We start from the raw sequence: 19,583 nt of genomic DNA, 5'->3' as shown, positions 1-19,583 counted from the left end.
CGTTTCTTTAGTAAAGGGTCATTGACTGCCATCAATCCTTGAAGTTAACTCAAGAGTTATAAGCCATATGTAAAACCCAGAATGACAGAGCCAAAGAATGGACATTTAATATACAGAAACAGTAGTGAAATAATTTGCAATACACACCTGGCAGGCCCACAGATGGGAAGAGGGTGTTTTGATTGGCTAAAACGAAAGCACACTACGATGAGGCAGAAACAACCATGAGCAGGAGAAGGTCCCAGCCACCAACCAAGAAGCAGGAGGAAAGAGGCACAGAGCTGCACAGATAAGGGAAAGAACAATAAACAGCTCATCAGTGATGGGTGCAACAATCTCGGACACAAGAGGCAGCGAGCAACTGCAATGCAAAGACCAATTTTCCTTGGTTGAAGGGAGGGGGTGGGGGATGTCATGGGGAAAGAGGCTTCAAGGCCCCCTCACATTCATGATTAAGAAGCCACAGCAACACAACCCCAAAAACCTGCATTGTGTCGAGAGTTTCAACACTCTGCTCATTCAGGGAAAATGGCTTGTAATGCAAGTGTGTCCAACAAACTGGTTAGTGTTGATTTTTGAGAAAGACTATGAACCAGTTTCCCCTAACCCAGTTTGCCTACAAATGTCAGGCACATGGCAACTCTTCAGGGTTGGCCAAAGTATTGGAAATCTGGACAAAGGTTTTCTCCAAAACTCTTCCACTCTTACAACATAATATATTTTGGGACTCCTGCTTTGGAAATCTTTGTTGCATCCTAAGTCCTACTTCGTAGGGGTCTGGCAACCTCCCACTCTGGATTACAACTCCCATCATGCCTAACAAGCATTGTCAAAGGAGGTCCTTTGGGGGTTGTAGCCCAAAACACCTACGAAGCTGCAGACTGCAGCTCCCCCAATATAATAGACCAAGTAATGAAGCTGCAATCAACTAGTTAGTTACTTCGAAGTGTAGGCCCAACAGAGCACAATTTATTATTATTTTTTTTTAATGACATTCCTTCTCAGTTTACCACAAAGCAAGGAAAATCTCAAAGGTCCCAGTTACGCTCATAGAATGGGAGGCAAAGTAAGTAACACCAAGCCTTTCCAGTGAACCCAATCCCAAGACCAGTCACTCCGGTACTACATTGGCTCCGCAGCTTTAAACATTTTGTATCCGAGGCCAATCCCCAACATCGCTTCAACGACATTATCCAATTTGCTTTTTCGTTTTGTTTCCAGCACTTCTGTTTGGCGGCTGTTTTATGCCTTCACTGCCTTGTTTATATAAATTACATTTTCTCCAGCAGAGGACCTATTCCAGTTTCTCGTTACGAGAGCATTCTAGCCCTTCCTCTCTGCTCCCTTCAGTCTCAAACCATGATATTCACCTGAAGCATGCAACCTGAACTCAGGAACTCCACTTAGGAGGTAGAATGTCGCAAACAAATCCTCTTTGGCGCACTTCCAGAAAATGTAAACATTGTAATGCTAGTCCCCGGCCCTGTACGCCACCTACTTGTCTTGGTGTTATCAGAATGGTGATGTGGCCTCTAGATGTGAAATAAACTTGCGAGACTTTCAGAAATGTACACCAAGTCCCATGTGAAAGAAACGCTTCCCCCTCACACCTCTTGTTCACTTACCAAGTTTGTCAACTTCCTCTGTGGTCACACCAGTAAATAAAAACCTACTAGCTCATCTGTAGTATGGTCTCAGATTCAGGAGCTCTCTCCCCGATACTCTTAAAACCAATGAGGGAGGAGAGTTGCGTCTAAAAATCTACCCATCCATCTGAGAGTTTGCATAAAATCAGACTGCTTAACAAAATGTACCTTTCGAAGGGACACTTAGTCTAAACGTCAACATTTGAAAGTAGCTCGTGCATTTGGCATCATTACAAGTTTGCTGGTATTTCGGTGGTAAATCTTCTGAAATTCTAAATGGATGTAGTGTGTCCGGCAGAATTTCCGCTGGATTAGAAGGGAGGTATGGTGGTGTTACTCCCCATTTTTGGAGTAAGACTTCTGCCTAAATCCACATGAATTACCGCCAGTGGTAATTCCGTCAAAATTGCAGTTTGGCGTAATTACCTCCAGCATTTTTCTGGAGGAATTCCCTCCACCCCACTGACAAAACCATAATTGGTGGTAATGTGGCAGTTACTGCTGCATTACCACCGATTTTAGGCACACCACCCAACTTGTAATGAGACCGGCTGGGTGTTTTATTCTTTGACGTTTCCAGTACATAATGAAACAAAACCTTTAACGCAACAGTCCGCCCCCCACCCCAAACCCACAAAGTATTCACAAAAGATTATCACATGGTCTAGGACCCGCCCCCTAGAAGTCTGGGTAGTCATGTTTGTACGGGGAGGAAAGAGGCAGTTCCAGTAAAATCAAAGAGAAGAGTATCCAAATCAGGCACCTGGCATAACAAAACCGCTACATATTAAGGAATCACTTGAATGCACATAAAAGATTAGTATTCCAGAATGGGGTAGGCAAGATACAGGGTAACAATCCCTCAACAGCAAAACCGCACCAATGTATTGTGCCCATAGTTCACATTCTCTCGATCGTCCTTAGAACCTGTACAAACCCCCTCCCCCAACACCTCCCACCGGGATTCTAAGGAAAGGCTTGTTTATGCATCAACAAGGTTCGTTTCATCTTTGGGGCCGATTGTGTAAGGAATACTTGATTAAAGCCAAACAGGTAGGGTTTACAGACTTCCTTGGTGTTTGCCAGTGGAAGGATACAAGGAGAAATTTCCCGGGAAGCTGTGAAAAGAGGAAAAAGCCCAGCCAGTACCACGAGAGACGTGGCAACTGAAAGCCGAGAATCACGAAGGACAAAGTCCAGCAGCTGACCTTGGTGAGCTGCAGGCAGAGCGGGTGATGCCACGAAGCGCCAGTGAGTCCACACTGGGCTAGAGGGATAACCGGGGTATATTGGCAAACACGCCATATGTTAAACATTGAACAATGCAAAAAGAGGGGAGGGGGTGGGGGGGGGATCTGCAACTTTGGCCAGTCAGCGATTTCTCCAAGCTTCAGATCTCACACCCGACCCACCACTTGGAGGACTCTTTGGGGGGGTGCATGCGACTGGTACCTGGAATATTGCGAGCCGGAATCCATAGCCACTATTCACAAGTTTGGTTCATAAACAATAACTAGGATAGGAAATCCCCCACCTTCTCCAACCCCACCCACAATAAAATAAATGCCCACATTTATGCAGAGGCATTTTTTAAATGGTTATGTATATGGCAAATAGAAATCGCAACCAACTTATCACATAGGCCAAGATTGCTTAGGGTTTGAACATGTACAAGGTACTTCAGGGGAATCTCCACCTGATCAATTAGGATTTGGAACTGAATTTTAACATCGGGTCAAATATTTGTTCAAACTTACAGGACATGACAATTCTACATGGGTGCGACAAAACTACTGCTCTGCAGGAGTACAAGGATGAGGAGTGACTAAATCGCCAACTCATCCCTACTAAACCAGCAGTAATCAGTCAAAGGTGAAACAGGCACAACCTTACAGATATACCTCCTTCGCTTCTTAGGGGAATGCCTGCCAAGGCATCAGGCTACACATTTCAGGAGGGATGTGAGCTAGAACAGAAGCATGTAAAACAATGGTAGCAAACTCCCCCCCCCCCCCCCCGCACCTTGAAACACTTGTGTATAGGTGCGTTATAAATGCCATATCAAGCTAAAATAATGTCGAACAAAATGTTTATAAAAAGAGTACATTAGCTGTGTATTTTCTGGTGGAATCAAACACCTACTCAAACCTGTTATGAAAAACACAAATTAAAATGAAATAAACGTGGGAACTGTAGGTTTGTAGACTGGGGTGCACAGGCAATTATTCCAGGAGATGGATGCCAAGGTTACTCAAGAAGTCACTAGCGGCCTTTAAGGGGAGCCAGGATCACTACAAATAAATGTTAATGCTCGTCTTTGGGACTCAAAAAAAGCATCAAGCCTTGCTTAGTCACTTTCACCATTCGAATCAAGGTCAAAATTGGCCACAGTCTATTCCTTCCAGCGGGTCAAGTTACATGGAGACCAATTGAACATGTTGGCTCCCATCTCACAAGCACCTAGCACCTCGTACTAGGCCAATTGGTTATATATTTGTAACAATAAACCTTCACATATGAAAACGAATCAAAAGTTGCAAACTTTTTTCAAAAACCCAGAAGCAAGACACTTATGGTTACAACCAATCTCCAGTGCCTTTACCCAACAAGGTTTGCCTACCCACTCATTCCTAAATACCATTGGGAACCTTGGAGTTTCAGTTCCCAGTCAAACTATGTTATAGGCTGCAGGACATATCGGACCAACAACTAAACTAACAGTTAGAGCAGGGGTCCTCTTTTTCCTCTAAACTCCAGTCAACCATAACTAGACCTTGGTTAGATTTCAATTTGCAATTATATAATTTTGCCTCAGGGTAGCCTAGAGTTAAGCATATCCTGACATTCTAGAGTTTTGGTTCCACAGTTGTTGGTAGAATTTGTATTGTGCAAAAAGGAGTTTTGATACAATGCATGTGTAGTTAATTTATTAATAGTTCTAGTGGACCAAGGGACGTTTGCTGCATTGGGGCTTGACAAGATAGCAATCGCACCTTTGCATTTGCATCTTTACAATGTCATGGCGTTACTGCAATGTTGTCAAACCACAAGGCAGCTGTTACGGGGTGTCAGCAGTCATGTGTGCCTTACACTTTTCTAGCATGGCAAATTTCGAAATGGGGTGGGGCGAGAAATCCGATTAGCAGACCTACCTTTTAGAGTCAACTATCCCGGCTATTCCTCCCTTCTAGACAGCACTCTGTTACAAGTGCTGGATATTCTAGAATAGAACAGCCCCCTTACATGATTTTCAATGTAGCTTTGGGTTTGCTCTACACATTGTGTTTGGTGTTTCTTTGGTATTTGGTTTGTTGTTGCATCAGTATGCACATGGAGACCTTGCTTAGTTATGGAATTTCCATCAGGGTTTCGCCCAGTTTGACAGGATTTGAGCGTTTTTTTTTTTAAACAAGTTTATTTTAATCCGACAGCACAACCAGAGCAATACAGATAGACATGACATACAGTACGACTGAGGATAATTGGCAATGAGGCTCAAGTAGTTCTGGTCCAGTTGCCCCAAAATCCCCCACCCCCCCTCTAATTTTCAGGTGAGGCGCTTCCCTGACTCCGTGGAGCCAGTGCGTCCGTGGATAGATCCGAGTCTGCCAGCAGAGCCAATTTGGCTGGGCGAGGTTTGAAAGTCAGTGCTGGGAAGTTCCTATCATATTCCAGAAGCGGGGCTCAGATGTCTGAAAGCCGGTGTAGGAGGCCCGCTTTAGCTGCCGTCACCTTTTCTGCCATTAGGATTTCCCAAAGTTTGAGCCATCACAGAATCAGGGAGGGGCCCTCAGCGGTTGTCCATGTGCAGGCAATTGTGATTCTTCCTTCCCACCACATAGGGAAATACGTGGAAAGCGACTACATTTGTGCCTGGACTGAGGGTCAAGAGATTGGTTGCATCTATGCAGGCGGGTGGGGGGGGGGCCGGGGTGGGAGGAGTGTGGGTTGGTGTAGTACCATCACAAGAGGAGTTTATGAGCACATTCCCGATTGGTAATGCAAAAGTAGGAGAAATGGGTCCTGGACCATTTTCGACCCAGGTTTGGTCTTTAAGAGGGTGTCCCAGGTCGGCCTCCCATTGTGCCATGCAAGGGAGTCTGCCGGCGAGGATATCGTCTAGCGGCAGTTTGTAAAGAGTAGAGATTTTTCTCTATGTGAGAGCACTCTCAAAAGTTCCAGTGGCGCGGGGCCCGATTGTCAGCCTGTCGGGTTTGTGGATGGGAGCACCAGTGTCGGAGTTGTGAGTTGGAAAATCGGTCCTCACTTACATGAAAGGTAAGTTTACATTGTTCAAAGGATCATGGCTGGCAGTTTAGTATTTCACTAGTTAGAATCCCTTAGGCAAAGGGGATTTTTGTTGTAGACTACATAATTGTATTAATACATTTGTAGACAAAGTCAGGTGGTACCCACTTATGGTCATTTCTGATATGGCGCATGCCCATAGAGAAGCAGTCTACACCAAAACGGAATATTCCCCTACAGAAATTACTGCCCATTCTGCATAATGACGATCAGTATACATTGCCACCTTCCACAATGACAAACTTGCATTTCCAAGTTCCCCCATGTAGTCTGCACGATGCTGTAAGTAATCCACATTGCCCACAAAGCACATCGTGCACAATGGCACAGTTGCACATATTTTAACCAATGTCTATAAAGTATTTAACCTGCCCAGTTTAGTTGCAGCACTCAGAGTAATGCGCATATAGCCAACGCCCTCATTTGCACAATACACAGGTCCTCAATGTTCACACATCTCAGCACACACGTCACAAAAAGACAGACCGATTCAGCGGTTAAAAATGTTGTCAGAGACCAGCACGGACAGGGACACAGAACAGTGTAGACACTGGCACACAAGCAGTGGACACAGTCTATTGCAGGGTCCATATTTTAAGACTGCCTACCTGCAAAATATGTAGGTAACGCACAGATTATTGAAACCGTGTTGTATTGACCCGTGTGCAAAAAAAAAACTAAGGTATTTGAACCTTGCTGCTCAAAATAAGCATGCCCGCAGGGATTCTTCTGGTGTACCCAATTCCCTTTAAAAAAAAAAAAAATTTAAAAAAATGATGCCATACTGGAGTACTTGGTATTACTACCCAAAATTCTGAGGCTGGCCATTTTCTGGAGCAGCCAAACACCTTCACAAGGCAGGCACAAACAACTGCACGCACACAAATCACAATTAAACTTTTGTAGATGGTCGGCCCTTTAGGTCTGCCATAGTGTACTCCGGAAACCAGTGCTCCAGTTAAGATTTTGTAGTGGGAGTATTTTACTCCTTTTTAGTTTGTACTATTAGGTGGCGGACGGACACAAATCTTGTAGGTGTTTCGTTATTTGTCCACCCATTGACTGCTCAGGGCTATGCTAATCCAGATGGACCTTCCCATCTAATTCCTCCGCCTACCCTAAACACCTCCTTATGGGATGTCTGAGCTAGCTTTAATCAAGCCTTACCATCAAATTTTGCAGTCAAGTGCCTGCCAGTTTTTTTCAAAGCAGTCTGACAGTTAAGGACTTAATTGGAGCTGTAAGTGTGCTATGGGTGTAATCAAAATGCATTGACCTGGTCTGCCGTTAGTGAATTTGTAAAGTGGAGGGGTGTAAAGGGTTACCCAGAATTGACCCGAATGAGCACATACCGACATTCATCCATTAAGGTTTTCGGTAGGGATATATTTTTTATACAATGTGTTGAAATTTTGCATGTAGTATTTCCAATGCTTGTACGGCACACCGTTTCGGCGCAGCCAGTTTGGCGACGGGATGTTTTGGCGCAATGGCACCATCCAGCGGTCATAGGAACATGTCTAGTCACATTCCAAGCACGAAGTGTGCCAACATGTTGGTTAGCACAAGTTACACAATCGCCTCTCTAGGAGCTCAATCGATCCGTGCCATTCATTCATTCATTGGCATCATCAGTGCCAACCCGGACGACGTCCTGTGTCCAGATCTCCCGAGCAGTAGACTTGAGACGCAGACGAACTGAAAGTGAATGCTGCAGTTGTGCGTCGTGAAGGATTCAGAAACTGGCAAAAATTGTCTCCGAAAGCCAAATGCAGGGAAACAAAAATTCCATGCCAAGCCGCCCACAGGGGTCACAATATTACTGCGAACATGCGCAAAGTGCCCCCTTGATAGTTACTCTACCTGAGGTCTCGATTTCGGAGCAGGACATTTCTGTGCGCCGTTTGGCGCTGGCTGCTGCGCGGAACCGGCCGCGCCAAATCGGCCCGCGCCGAACCAGCTGCGCCGAAATCTCCTGCTCTGTGCTTGTATCGGCTTAGATTCACATGCTAGGCATAGGCTGCCATCTAGTGGTAGCAGCGGAGCATTTCATTTTTTGTTTTTGAAACTCGAAAAAGGATGTCAGTATTACTATCCCTAGTGTGATGTCGACTGTACCCGTGGTCCTTCATGCGTAGAGGTCCCTCAGATGGCTTGGTTTCTGACATGAGATAGCATGAAGTGTAGCGCGAGTACAGATGGAATAAAGCAGATAAGAGTAGATGGAGCCAGAAAACACCTATGCACCTTCTACTCCACAGGTGAGGAAGGGTGGGCGCATGTGAATCTAAGCACATAAGCATCAGAAATACCATTACGGTGTGCAATGTATCTGCAAAGTATCCCTTCTAAGGCTTGTGGATGTGCTTAGATCACATGCTATGCATAGATTTGTGAGCAGTGTCTAGAGAAGGTGGTGGGTTGTGAGCAGGTACAGCAGCAAATCTATGTTTTAACACTGCTTGTCCAACCTGTGAAACCGCTCTAGCAGATGTGTCAATGCGGTAATGCAGAGTAAAGGTATGAATAGAACTCCATTTAGCTGTTGCAATAAAGGCCAAAGTTGCTCCTGTACCCCTGGTAGAGTGAGCTCTTGGTGTGAAAGGCAGAGTTTTGTTTGATAGAGTAGCAGAACTGTATGCATTTCAATATCCATCTGGAGATGGCGTTTTTTGAAACATGATCACCTTCCCTACAGGTGCTATAGAGACAAAACAGTTGGTCCGTTTTTCGTAGTGGTTTTGTTTGCATAGTAAAGAACCGTCCTTCCATTAAGTGTATGGAGGTTTTTCTCAGCTGAGTTTACAGGGTTTTGATAGAAAGCGGGTAGTTCAATGGAATGGTTGACATGGAACTTTGATATGAACTTGGGTGAAAACCTAGGGTGGGTTTACTTTTTGTGACCAACAAAGAAAGGGTCTTGTACTGAAAGCTTGTAGTTCCCCTCTGCCCTTTTTGCACCACTGCATTCCACCGGCGGCTATCCGCTCATCAGAACATCTGCGCTCAGATACACTGCCTCACTGTATGTAAATTAAGGTGTAACTATCCAGCTGTACGCCTATTAGGGCGACTCACTAACAGTCACTTGACCTGTGAGTCTCCTCGCCTGGGGCCCAGCGACCCTACAACCGGTGGAGAACCCCAGGCCACAGCACTCTTAGATCTGCAGGGAATGATAGACTCCATGCAAAGAGGCTTTGCAGCAATAAATGACAAGCTGGCCAGCATAGCAACCAATGTCACAACTATTCGTGCCCAACTCGAAAAAGCGACTCAGCGCAAAACCGAAACCCACCTCAGCACTACCAAAGATAGTGTGGCGTCACTATAAGGGATAGTGGTGGCACTATAGACATGAAACATGTCAAAGCAAAATGTGAAGCCTTAGATGTCAACGTCACTCAAACAATTGGGCATGCTCAGGATCCCTGAGGAACAGAGCGTTGATGGCGAAACCCAAACCGGACTAGCGATTACCCAAGGCCAATCTTAGCCCGCTTGATGAACTACCGCGATAGAGATTTGACCCAAGAAAAAGAAGCGCAAGCTGGGCTCCAATACTGTCGACATTTTTACAGATTACATACTTACCGTCTAACAAGAGCGATGCACATTTTTGGGAATAAAGAAACTGCTCAGAGAACACAACACTACATACTCTATACTCTTCTCTGAAAGGCTTAATATCATAACAAAACCTACTTCTTTATGATCCCGGAGGAGGCAGCAGCATTCAAAGAAGCCAAAATCCCACACCCACCATTTTGTATATGCAATTAGACTTGCCGCAAAAATCCTGTGCTTAGTGGAAACTCATATGCTCAGTCATCAGGCAGCTCGCTTGGCACCAGGGTGGGGCGACCATAGATACTTTACATTGTATACTAATATGACCATGCAGTTGCATTCGCTGATGTTCTAGGCAAGTTCCTATTTGGACAGATACAGGTTTAGCACTCCAAGTTAGGTTGACTTACTGCCCATAACTTAATCCAGCATACACTATTACCCTGGTGTACGTGTAACTTTAGACTTGCCTTGCATTTCCATTGGCATAACATATTGCGGCACAGTTGGCGTGACGTGATTTAGTCATGTTTCACGCGACGTCATCACGTCGTGCATGACGTGGTATCCATTATGGCCGCCATTTTGTGGCAATTTTTGCAGCCAATTTAAATTGACATGCTTTGACAAGGTGCTGCAGGTAAGAAGTCTACCTAGCTGTTAGATTGGATACAGAATGAGGCTATAGTGGACTAATCGGGTATTCCTTTTATGTATAGATGCCCTAACTAGTGACGACCACACCTTGAGATTCCTGGTATCCGCTTGGGGAGAAACAGTCATAGGAGATTAGATGCATTTGTGGCCATCTAAGTCAAACAATCTGTGGAGGTGTAACCAGCACCTTTTACCTTTAGGCGAATTGAGGTTTTAATTATGTCAAAACACTTGTGATCACGTATGACCCTTTTTGGTGATTAAACATTGGCAACTTCTGCTTTTTAGGGATTGCCTTGCTTACACTATTAATACCACTGGGAGGATGTACATTCACAAATTAGGACGATTTTAGAAAAAGCAGAATGTGTATTTTTGGCATTATAAGCCAACAGGATGTCAGAATTTAGTTCCAGCCTCCCATTTACCAACAGGATTTCACCCCCACTATCCCTCTATCCAGAGTCAGATTAATGTTAATGAAATATTGTGCTACTTGCGACATTTGAATCGTCACTGAAGACCAGAGGTGATTGACCAAGCCCAATTCATTAATTTGCAATCTGTGAAACTGTTTTAGATTGTAATTGAGGGGACATTGTTAATGGCTCTTTATGATCATTTTCAGAATCTGCAGATATTTAACACCCCTGAAGAGAATGGTTTCTTGTAAAGCTGTGTGTTCAGCTGCTTTTTGCTTCAAAATGTAAAAAGTGCGATTTTGAATTGGAAGTCTAAATGCGTTTGACTATTGAATGATCATTTACTAATCACTATTGACACTTTACTACTGTATTTAGTGCTACTCAAAGCTGCTCAATACCATTAGGGCTTTTAGGCCACAATGTGCAGGAGGAACGAGTTCCAATGTTGGGAACCCTTCCTTTTTTTGTAAAATGCAAGATGGTCAAGCTGGGACTCCTATTCGCCAAGTAAGCCATTCTAATGCGATGGACACAAAAGGAGCCACCACTGACGACGAATTGGCTTCATGTCTTCACATGGGCTAACAAGGAGGAAGTGTTTTCAACATTACAAACAGGCAGTACCCGTCCGAGACACATTTGTGGAGGCTTCAGATTGTATCTAGCTGAGAGATGCGTGGGTAAAGATTGAAAGCTACATACCAAGCTGCTCAATACATGTCAAATATATCCATGTCGTCAAATATATCCATGTCATATACCCATATGCCGGATTACACAATGCACCTGTATGTTATGTTTACCATGTGCACTAAATAAAGTACACAAAAAAAGCATTTAGTGCTTTGAGCACTGTTAGCAGCGCCAAAAGGTGTATGCTATTTTGGGCTGTGATCTGCGTCCACAGGCCAGGCACTCTGTGTTTAAGTTAACGGGTCCCCAACAGGTCAGTGATGCGTCCGTTGTGACAATCGCTTGCACTTTAGGGTTGTGAAATTTTTTTCCCGTAACAGATTTTCCTTTGTCCAGCAGTGTAGCACTTGAACTAGGGTTAGCATAACCACTGACCGCTTGCCTGAGACCACCGATTCACTTACCACTCTTACATTGGGCGCAACCGTGCGTGTGAAACCATGTAAATGCATGAAGCAATCATCCCGAGCAAGTGCACTAATTTGCGTACAGTTATTTGGCGACCGGCTAGATACGGAGGTATTTGCCGCAGTATGTTTCGCACTCTTTCGTTGGACGGTAAGGCTAGCCCCTCTACCGTCTTTATGATGGCTCCTAAGAACTGTTTGGTTTTGCTTGGAACGAGACATGATTTTTTTTCTTTTTGATTGAGAATCCCAATTGAGAATCCCAATTGGAACAGCAGATTGATTGTTCTTTGGGTATTTTGCTTGCAAAATTGAGGCAATTCCCCAGTTATCAGCCAATCATCCAGATAAGGGTTCACTGAGATTGATTCTGTGTTTTCAGGGCTCCAGTCTGGGACAGGGCAAATTGTTAGGTCTTGCTTTGGCACAATGAAGTACATTGAATAGATACCCTGGTTTTGACGAGACGATTTATATGGTGCCCGTCAGCAGCAGTGCCTTGACCAATATGCTGTTCCTCCCGTGTAGTTTGTCTTGGTGGGTGGCTGGTGTTTATTAGGTCTATGCAATAGCCTCCCGCCACAGTGGAAAGTACCCACTTGTCCGACGTGATCCCCTCCCATGAATGGGTAATGAGAAATACAACCTACTGGAGAGGACCTGTAGCAGATGGTCATTGCTTAGGGGTGGAGCCTCTACTTCTGGACCGTTTGTGGCCCTTTTGAAAATGTTGGGAGGACTGCCCCTGTGAGGAACCCCAGGATGACCTCTGCCCGCCCTGGTTCTAGTTGGAGGGCCGCTGGGAGTTGTGTACTCTAAACCGGTGTGTATTAGAACCACCTCTCTGCACAAAGTTTGTTTGCGAGTTGTCCCTGGGATTTGAGGTTGGGGGGGCATTCCACCTTGGCACTTTTCAGTACATCCTCGACCGATTTACCAAGTGTTGGGCTCAATAGGCATGTTGAAAAGTGTGGCTTGGGTCTCCAATTTAAACGAGACTGACGTAGCCATGCATAGCGTTTGATGAGGGTACCTTCCGCCACAATCCGCCTGCACTGTCTGCTGTCTAAATTATATTTTTAATGATGCAGCTTGCTACTCGTCTCCCTTCAGCAACTGTAAGAGCTGGTCTTTAGGGGTTCTGGGATAGAGTATTTGTGTGAGATATCACCACACTTTTGGCAATTATAACTGGACAGTAGTGTTGGATAACCTCACTTGGTAGGCAGCTGAGGAAGCCACTTTCCTGGCTAGGGTGTACACCTTTTGCTCTAGTTGTCCGGTTGTGTTTTGGGAGAGGCTTAATGTGTGCCCGCTCTCCTCTTGTGGTAGTCACTACTAGCGAGTCAGGCTTTAGCTGCCCCCTAATGTACAATGGCTCTGATGGGGCTGGACTAAACTTTCTCAATGCGTGGGTTGACTGCCTTTGTCAGATTGGGGGTACATACAGAAGGCAGAATACGCCTTTGGACAGATTGGAGCAAGGGGATGAACTGTGCTGCAGATAGCTTATCCCCAAGGATCCTACAAAGTCTTCATCGACTTGAGCTTCCTGGGTATCGATTGTAAAGTATTCTGCAGATTTTAAAAGATTATACTGCAGCTGGTTGTCCACCAGGGAACCAGCCACTAGTTGGTCAGTAAGGTCTGTGAATTGGATGATGTAGACGTCATTGTATTGATTTGTATGATCCATGTCCCCTTGTTCTGCTAATGAACCAGGGTCTTGGGAACCTCGAGTGTCGTAATAGTGTAGGTCAGACACTGTTTGATAGGTGGATGTACTAGGTTGTGTTGGTAGCAGGTGGGCTTTTTGGCGTCGGGCTGCTTTTTTGCTGCTTCACCTTGAAGGGGGGGGGGGGTGGCCGGCGGTTGGTAAATTGTTCTGGGTGTCGATCCAGAAAGTTAACAAAACTAGACATTTTACTCATAACCCTATCAAACTGTCCAAGGGTCCATTGGGAGGATGGTAACACTATGGGAGCAGGTGCAGGCAAAGGCTCTGGAGCATGGTGCCGTTTATTATGTATTGCCCCTGAAAGGATGTCCTTCAGGGCAGAGTATTCCCTTTCCTTTGAACTTTGTGATTTTGAGAGTAGGGGCGTCGAGGATTTGGAGTTTGATGTCTTTGCCTTGAGGAGGGTGTCAAAGTTTTTAATGAGTTAACTCATTTTTATAGTGAGCCATCGACGCGTCTTTCGTACCTGGAACCCAAGGGCTTTCCCAATTTGCCCACAATGTCAGAAACTGACCTTGGTGTCTGTTTCGGGGGCCTGTTATGTGGTGATTGTGAACAGGATGGTCCAGAGGACAGGGATTTTCAGACCTCCACTGCTTATGTCTTATCGGTAGACAACGTGGTAGACTGTTGGCTATGGGGTGTGTTTAGTGTGGCGTGCAGTGAGGTGCCTGAGCCACCTGGTGTCATCTCCGTAGCAGAACCTCCGGCCTGCTTGTTGAAGTCGGGGGCTCGCATGCAGGAATCCATTGGGTCCTGATCGCCCCTTGGCGTCACAACACCAACGCTACTGCCATTGCTGGGGGCTCCGTCAACATCCATGGTGGCCTCTGCCTGCATGGCGTGGTGGGCCCATCGATTTTGGCTGAAACCGTTTCACACTGTGAATCCTTCCAGGGGAAAGTTAGTTACAGAAAGGACAGAATTTAAAAAGGTGTATTTTCCATAGTATGGAAGGATGGCAGCCTGACGGAATGAAACAAAGTTTACAGGAATATGCATTTTCTAAGTGAGATGGATCATGACCTCCCCCCCCACTCTCCCTACTGTCTAGGTCTGTGGACTGTTGGGGCCTCAGCAGGACACAAAGTTAGTGAAGACAGGAGTCTTGTCCTCGAAAGCCGCTGCTGTAAATCTTACGGTGTACGGTTGTCGAAAAGACAAAGAAAGTCCCAAGTTTAAACTTTTAGAAGTAATGGCGTCAGCCAGAAGAAGGAACTCCAACTCTGTGGGTGAGCTGCTTTCACAGATCGACTTTGGGGTAAATCTTTATCCTCTGCAGGTGCTGCACTCTGGAACAGTCTCCCTTCCTCTCTCAGACTTGAGCAGGAGCACCATAAATTCTGAAACTCCTCAAGAGCTTCCTTTTCTCTTCCTCCTCTCCCCTACTAACCTTTTTCCATCCACCCTCCTCCTCCCTTACTCGGTTCAATGTTGCCGACTGGCTGCCTGGTTCACCCCCCCCCCCCCCCAGAGCCTGCAGGTTCCAGGCTCCCCCACCAGTCTTTTACACTTGGTTCAACATTACTGCACTTTGTTTACGCTCCCTAAGTGGGGCAACCTCTCTGTACTTAACCCAGTTCCCTGCTGGACCGGACTGTTTTTCCCCCCACCAAACAGCCCCCCCCCCCGTCTCTGCCCCACCGTCTGTAAGTATGCATGACCTAAATGCACTAGGACCAGTTATCTTTTCCTCCTCCTCCTCCTCCTCCTCCTCCTCCTCCTCCTCCCCCTCCCCCTCCTCCCAACTGTACCACTTCATGCACTTGAATAGGAGCAATGTCACCAGGCCTAGTATGCTAGTTTTTCTGTTTAGATCATTTGGAATCAAGGTCTAAGAATGATAACTATTCCTCGTCACCGACACACCTTGAAGTAATTCACCTGTGTATAAGCGCTATATAAACAAAAAACTCTGCAACATGCATCCGACTATGATGGCGGAAATAACAACCCGAGGGACCGCGACGCATTAAGGACCATGGGTACAGTGGACATTACCCTAGGGATGGTATTACTGGCACGCCCTGTCAAAGTCCCTTTTAGAGTTACAAAAACAAAAAATGTAATCCACTGCACCTACCACTAAATGTCAGCCTATGCATAGCATGTGATCCAAGCATATCCACAAGCCTCAGAGATCTCTCTCACATTACTCACCGTAATCGTATTTCTGATGCTTGTATCTGCTTAGATTCACATGCTGTGCATAGGCCGACATCTAGTGGAAGCTGCAGAGTATTACAGTTTGTTTTTCAAAAATGAGCGTCAACACAGGGCGTGCCTTTAATACTATCCCTAGTGTTATGTCCAATGTACCCATGATCCCTCACGCGTCTAGGAGCCACAGATTGTATTTTTCCTGACATGAGGTAGCATGAGGAGTAGCGCGAGTACAGATGATCCAAGCAGATGGAAGATAGATAAGACTACAAGCATCCATGCGCCTTCTCTCAGAGGGGAGGAAGGGTGGGTCGCATGTGAATCTAAGCAGATACAAGCATCAGAAATACGATTACGGTGAGTAATGTATCCCTTCTGAGGCTTGTGGAATCTGTTTAGATCACATGCTGTGCATAAATTAGCGAGCAGTGTTAGGAGGTGGGATTTGAGAAGGGTCATGAGCAAATAAGTGTCTTAGAACCGCTTGTCCCACTTGAGTATCTGTCTTGGAATGGGTGTCAATGCAGTAGTGCTGAGTGAAAGTGTGAATAGAGCTCCAAGTAGCTGCTTTGCAAATGGTGTCAAGGGGAACATTTGCAATGAAAGCCAGAGTGGCCCCAATGCCTCTTGTCGAGTGGGCTCTGGGCGTATAGGGCAAAGTTTTGTCAGAAAGAGTAACAACTGGATACAGTTGACAATCCACTTGGAGATGGCACCCTTAGAGACGCGATCTCCCTCTTTGCCTGTGGCTACGGAGACAAACAGTTTATCTGTTTTCCTAAGCGGTCTGGTCTTGTTTACGTAGTAAAGGACCGCCCTAAGCACATCTAGGGTGTGTAGTTTAACCTCAGCCGAGCTTTGTGGGTTTTGGAAGAAAGCCGGAAGCTCGATGGACTGGTTTACATCGAATTTGGAAATAAACTTAGGTGAGAACCTAGGGTGTGTCCGTAAAACCAGCTTATCCTCATGAATAGTAAAGAAAGGATCCTGCACCGACAGAGCCTGAATTTCAATGACCCTTTTTATGGATGTAATGGCTACTAAGAAGGCAGTCTTATAGGTCAGGTGTTTGAGACTTGTCTTATGCATGGGCTCGAATGGGGGGCCCTTGAGTTTAGATAGCACCACGTTCAGGTCCCATCCTGGTGGTGGGTTAGATATAGGGGGGATGAAGTCTCTTTACTCCCTCCATGAATGCTTTAACCACGGGTACCTTCCACCACGACACCTTGCTATGTGAGGTGGTGTACGCTGACAGTGCTGCCAGGTGTACCTTTAGTGAGTTGAAAACCAACTCTGCGTCCAGCAGGTGGAGCCTGTATGTCACGATTGTGGAAGGAGTGCAATCAACTGGGTTGATTTGTTTATTCTGGCACCAGATAACGAATCTCTTCCATTTGTCGAAGTAGCAATGCCTCGTGTTCGGTTTCCTAGACTCTTTTAGGATGTCCATACATCTCTGTGGTAAATTGAGATGTCCAAACTATGACCTCAGGAGCCATGCTGCTAGGTTCATGGAGTTGGGTAGAGGATGCACCTTCTGACCTTGGTGCTGGGACAAAAGATTGTACCAGCCCGGGAGTTTGATGGGATCGCACACCGAAAGTCTGCATAGGTGTGGAAACCACGGTTGTCTCGCCCACATGGGAGCAACTAGGACGAGCGTCATCAACTCTGTTCATCTTGTTCACCACCTTCCTGATGAGGCGTTGGTGAAAAAGCATACGCAAACATCCCTGACCAGTTCATCCACAGGGCGTTCCCCAGGGAGTCTGGTTGGGGAAACCTGGATGCGAATCCTGGGCACTGTCTGTTTTTGCTTGTGGCGAATAGGTCTATAGTGGGGAAACCCCAATGAGAGAAGAGATCTTCTACGATATCTCTGTGTAGACACCATTCGTGTTCCTCCGGAAGGGGATCCCTGCTCAAAGCGTCCGCTAAAGAATTCAGATCCCCTGGAACATGTTGAGATGACAGAAAGATGTTCCGTCTGAGTGCCCATATCCAGATTTTCTGGGCAAGTCTGGACAGATTTGGCGAACAAGTCCCTCCTTGCTTGTTCAGGTAGAACATGGCTGTCGTCCTGTCCGTTCGGATCTGCACCGACAGGTTCAGTAGGTGGGGCTCGAACGCTTGAAGTGCTCTGAAAACTGCCAGAAGCTCTAGCAGGTTGATGTGATTCTTGGCCACTGTGTGAGACCAGAGACCCTGAGCTGTGTGGTGGAGATGGTGAGCTCCCCATCCTGTCAGGCATGCGTCCGTCGTGACTACCGCCTGTATCTCGGGATCGTAAAAGGGTTTCCCCTTGGATAGATTGTCTCTTGTCCACCAGTGGAGGGTTTGTACAAATGTTGGCGAAACGACCACTAGATCGTCCCACTGACCACTTGCCTGAGACCACAGTTTGGCCAACCATTCTTGCATGGGACGCAGGCGCGCGCGTGGGGGACCAGGTAAATGCATGACGCCATCATGCCCAGCAAACGCATTGCTTTGCGTACTGTTATCTGGCGACCGGTTTGATATTGCGGAATTTGCAGTAGTATATTCCGAATTCTTTCCTCTGAAGGAAAAGCCAACCACTCTTGAGTATTTAGAACAGCTCCTAGGAACTGCTTGGAGGTGCTGGGCACCAGACTTGATTTTTTTCTCGTTTATGGAGAAGCCCAATTTGAAGGAGGTCGATAGTTTTTTGAATGTTTGTCCTGCAAATTACTGGGGTCTCCCCCGTGATGAGCCAGTCGTCCAGATAAGGGTACACTGGGATTGCCTCCCTGCGTAGGTGTGCTGCCGCCACCGCCAGTACCTTGGTGAATACCCTTGGAGCCGAGGCTATCCCGAAGGGCAGTACCTTGAACTGGTAGTGCTGACTGTCCACCTTGAAGCGCAGATATTTTCTGTGCGCTGGGAACATGGAAATATGAAAATAGGCAGCTTTCATATCCAATGTTGCCATGTAATCCACCTTTTTAGGAGGGGAATTACCTCTTGGTGAGTAGTCATGCGAAATTTTTGGGGCTTGACATACTTGTTTGCAGGCCGTAAATCCAATATTGGGCGCATTGTCAAATCTTTTTTTGGCACAAGGAAGTAAGTTGAATAAATACCCTTGTTTACCTGGTGTCCCGGGACGAGTTCCATCGCGTCCTTTGCAAGAAGAATTTCGATCTCTTCGAATAGGATCTTCTGGTGGTCTAAGGAGTGTATTCTTTGTCGTGGAGGGTGGTTTCGGGGACGCTCTAGGAGTTCTATACAGTATCCTGCGGACACTGTTGACGGCACCCATCTGTCTGATGTGATCCCTTCCCAAGCTTGGGTGAAGATGGAAATGTGTCCCCCTACTGGGGATGCGTGAGAAGGGACCCTGAACGGAGCGTCACTGTTTTGGTGGAGGCGTGCCCCCTCCTTTATTGGGACTGCCTCTACCCCTACCACGACCTCTTGTTACCCCTGCCATAACTCTGGGTAGACTGCTGGTTAGTGTTCCATGTAGTACCCTGGCCTTGGGAATAGTTTGAGCCTCTTTGGGAGTTTTGTCCGCGAGGCCGACGAAAATTGCCATTCCCTCTCTGGTTAGGGGGTTTGTTGGTTAGTTGCCCTAGGGACTTGAGTGTCTCGTACTCGTCCTTGGCATTCTTTAGCGCGTCCTCGACCGCCTTTCCAAACAATAGATCTGGCTCCACCAGCTTATCTATCAATGATGCTTGGGTCTCGGCCTTCATCCGCGGCATCAAAGGTTGATTTTAAAATGCAACCTGACACGGCTCTCCCCTCGGCCGAAACTCGTGCCAATTGGCTCTTTAAGGGTTCTGGGGCGGAGTCTGTGAGAGCCGCGACTTCTTCCCATTGGTGGCAGTTGTAACTAGCCAGCAGGGTGGTGGAGTTTACAATCCTTGCCTGGTAGGCGGAAGTGGAGGCTACTTTCCTGCCCAAGCCATAAATCTTCTTGCTCTCCTTGTCGGGGGGAGCTTCGAAC

At 46.4% G+C, this 19,583-nt stretch overlaps 1 protein-coding gene across 6 annotated transcripts in view; it reads right to left on the bottom strand.

Annotated features, from left to right (window-relative positions):
* The window catches only part of CTNND1 (catenin delta 1), a 478,107-nt gene that overhangs the window by 298,175 nt on the left and 160,349 nt on the right, over positions 1-19,583 (bottom strand). For 4 of the 6 annotated variants that reach the window (XM_069629030.1, XM_069629031.1, XM_069629034.1 and 1 more), the window contains exon 3: positions 148-281. The exons of the other annotated variants lie outside the window; for them this stretch is intronic. The gene's annotated coding sequence lies outside the window, so the exon portion shown is untranslated. The remainder of the gene's footprint in view (positions 1-147; positions 282-19,583) is intronic. 6 annotated transcript variants of the gene reach the window in all.

The sequence above is a fragment of the Ambystoma mexicanum genome, chromosome 12, assembly GCF_040938575.1.
Source record: "Ambystoma mexicanum isolate Mex_15411 chromosome 12, UKY_AmexF1_1, whole genome shotgun sequence".
NCBI classification, from domain to species: Eukaryota; Metazoa; Chordata; class Amphibia; order Caudata; family Ambystomatidae; genus Ambystoma; species Ambystoma mexicanum.
This window is presented reverse-complemented; position numbering and strand designations above follow the sequence as displayed.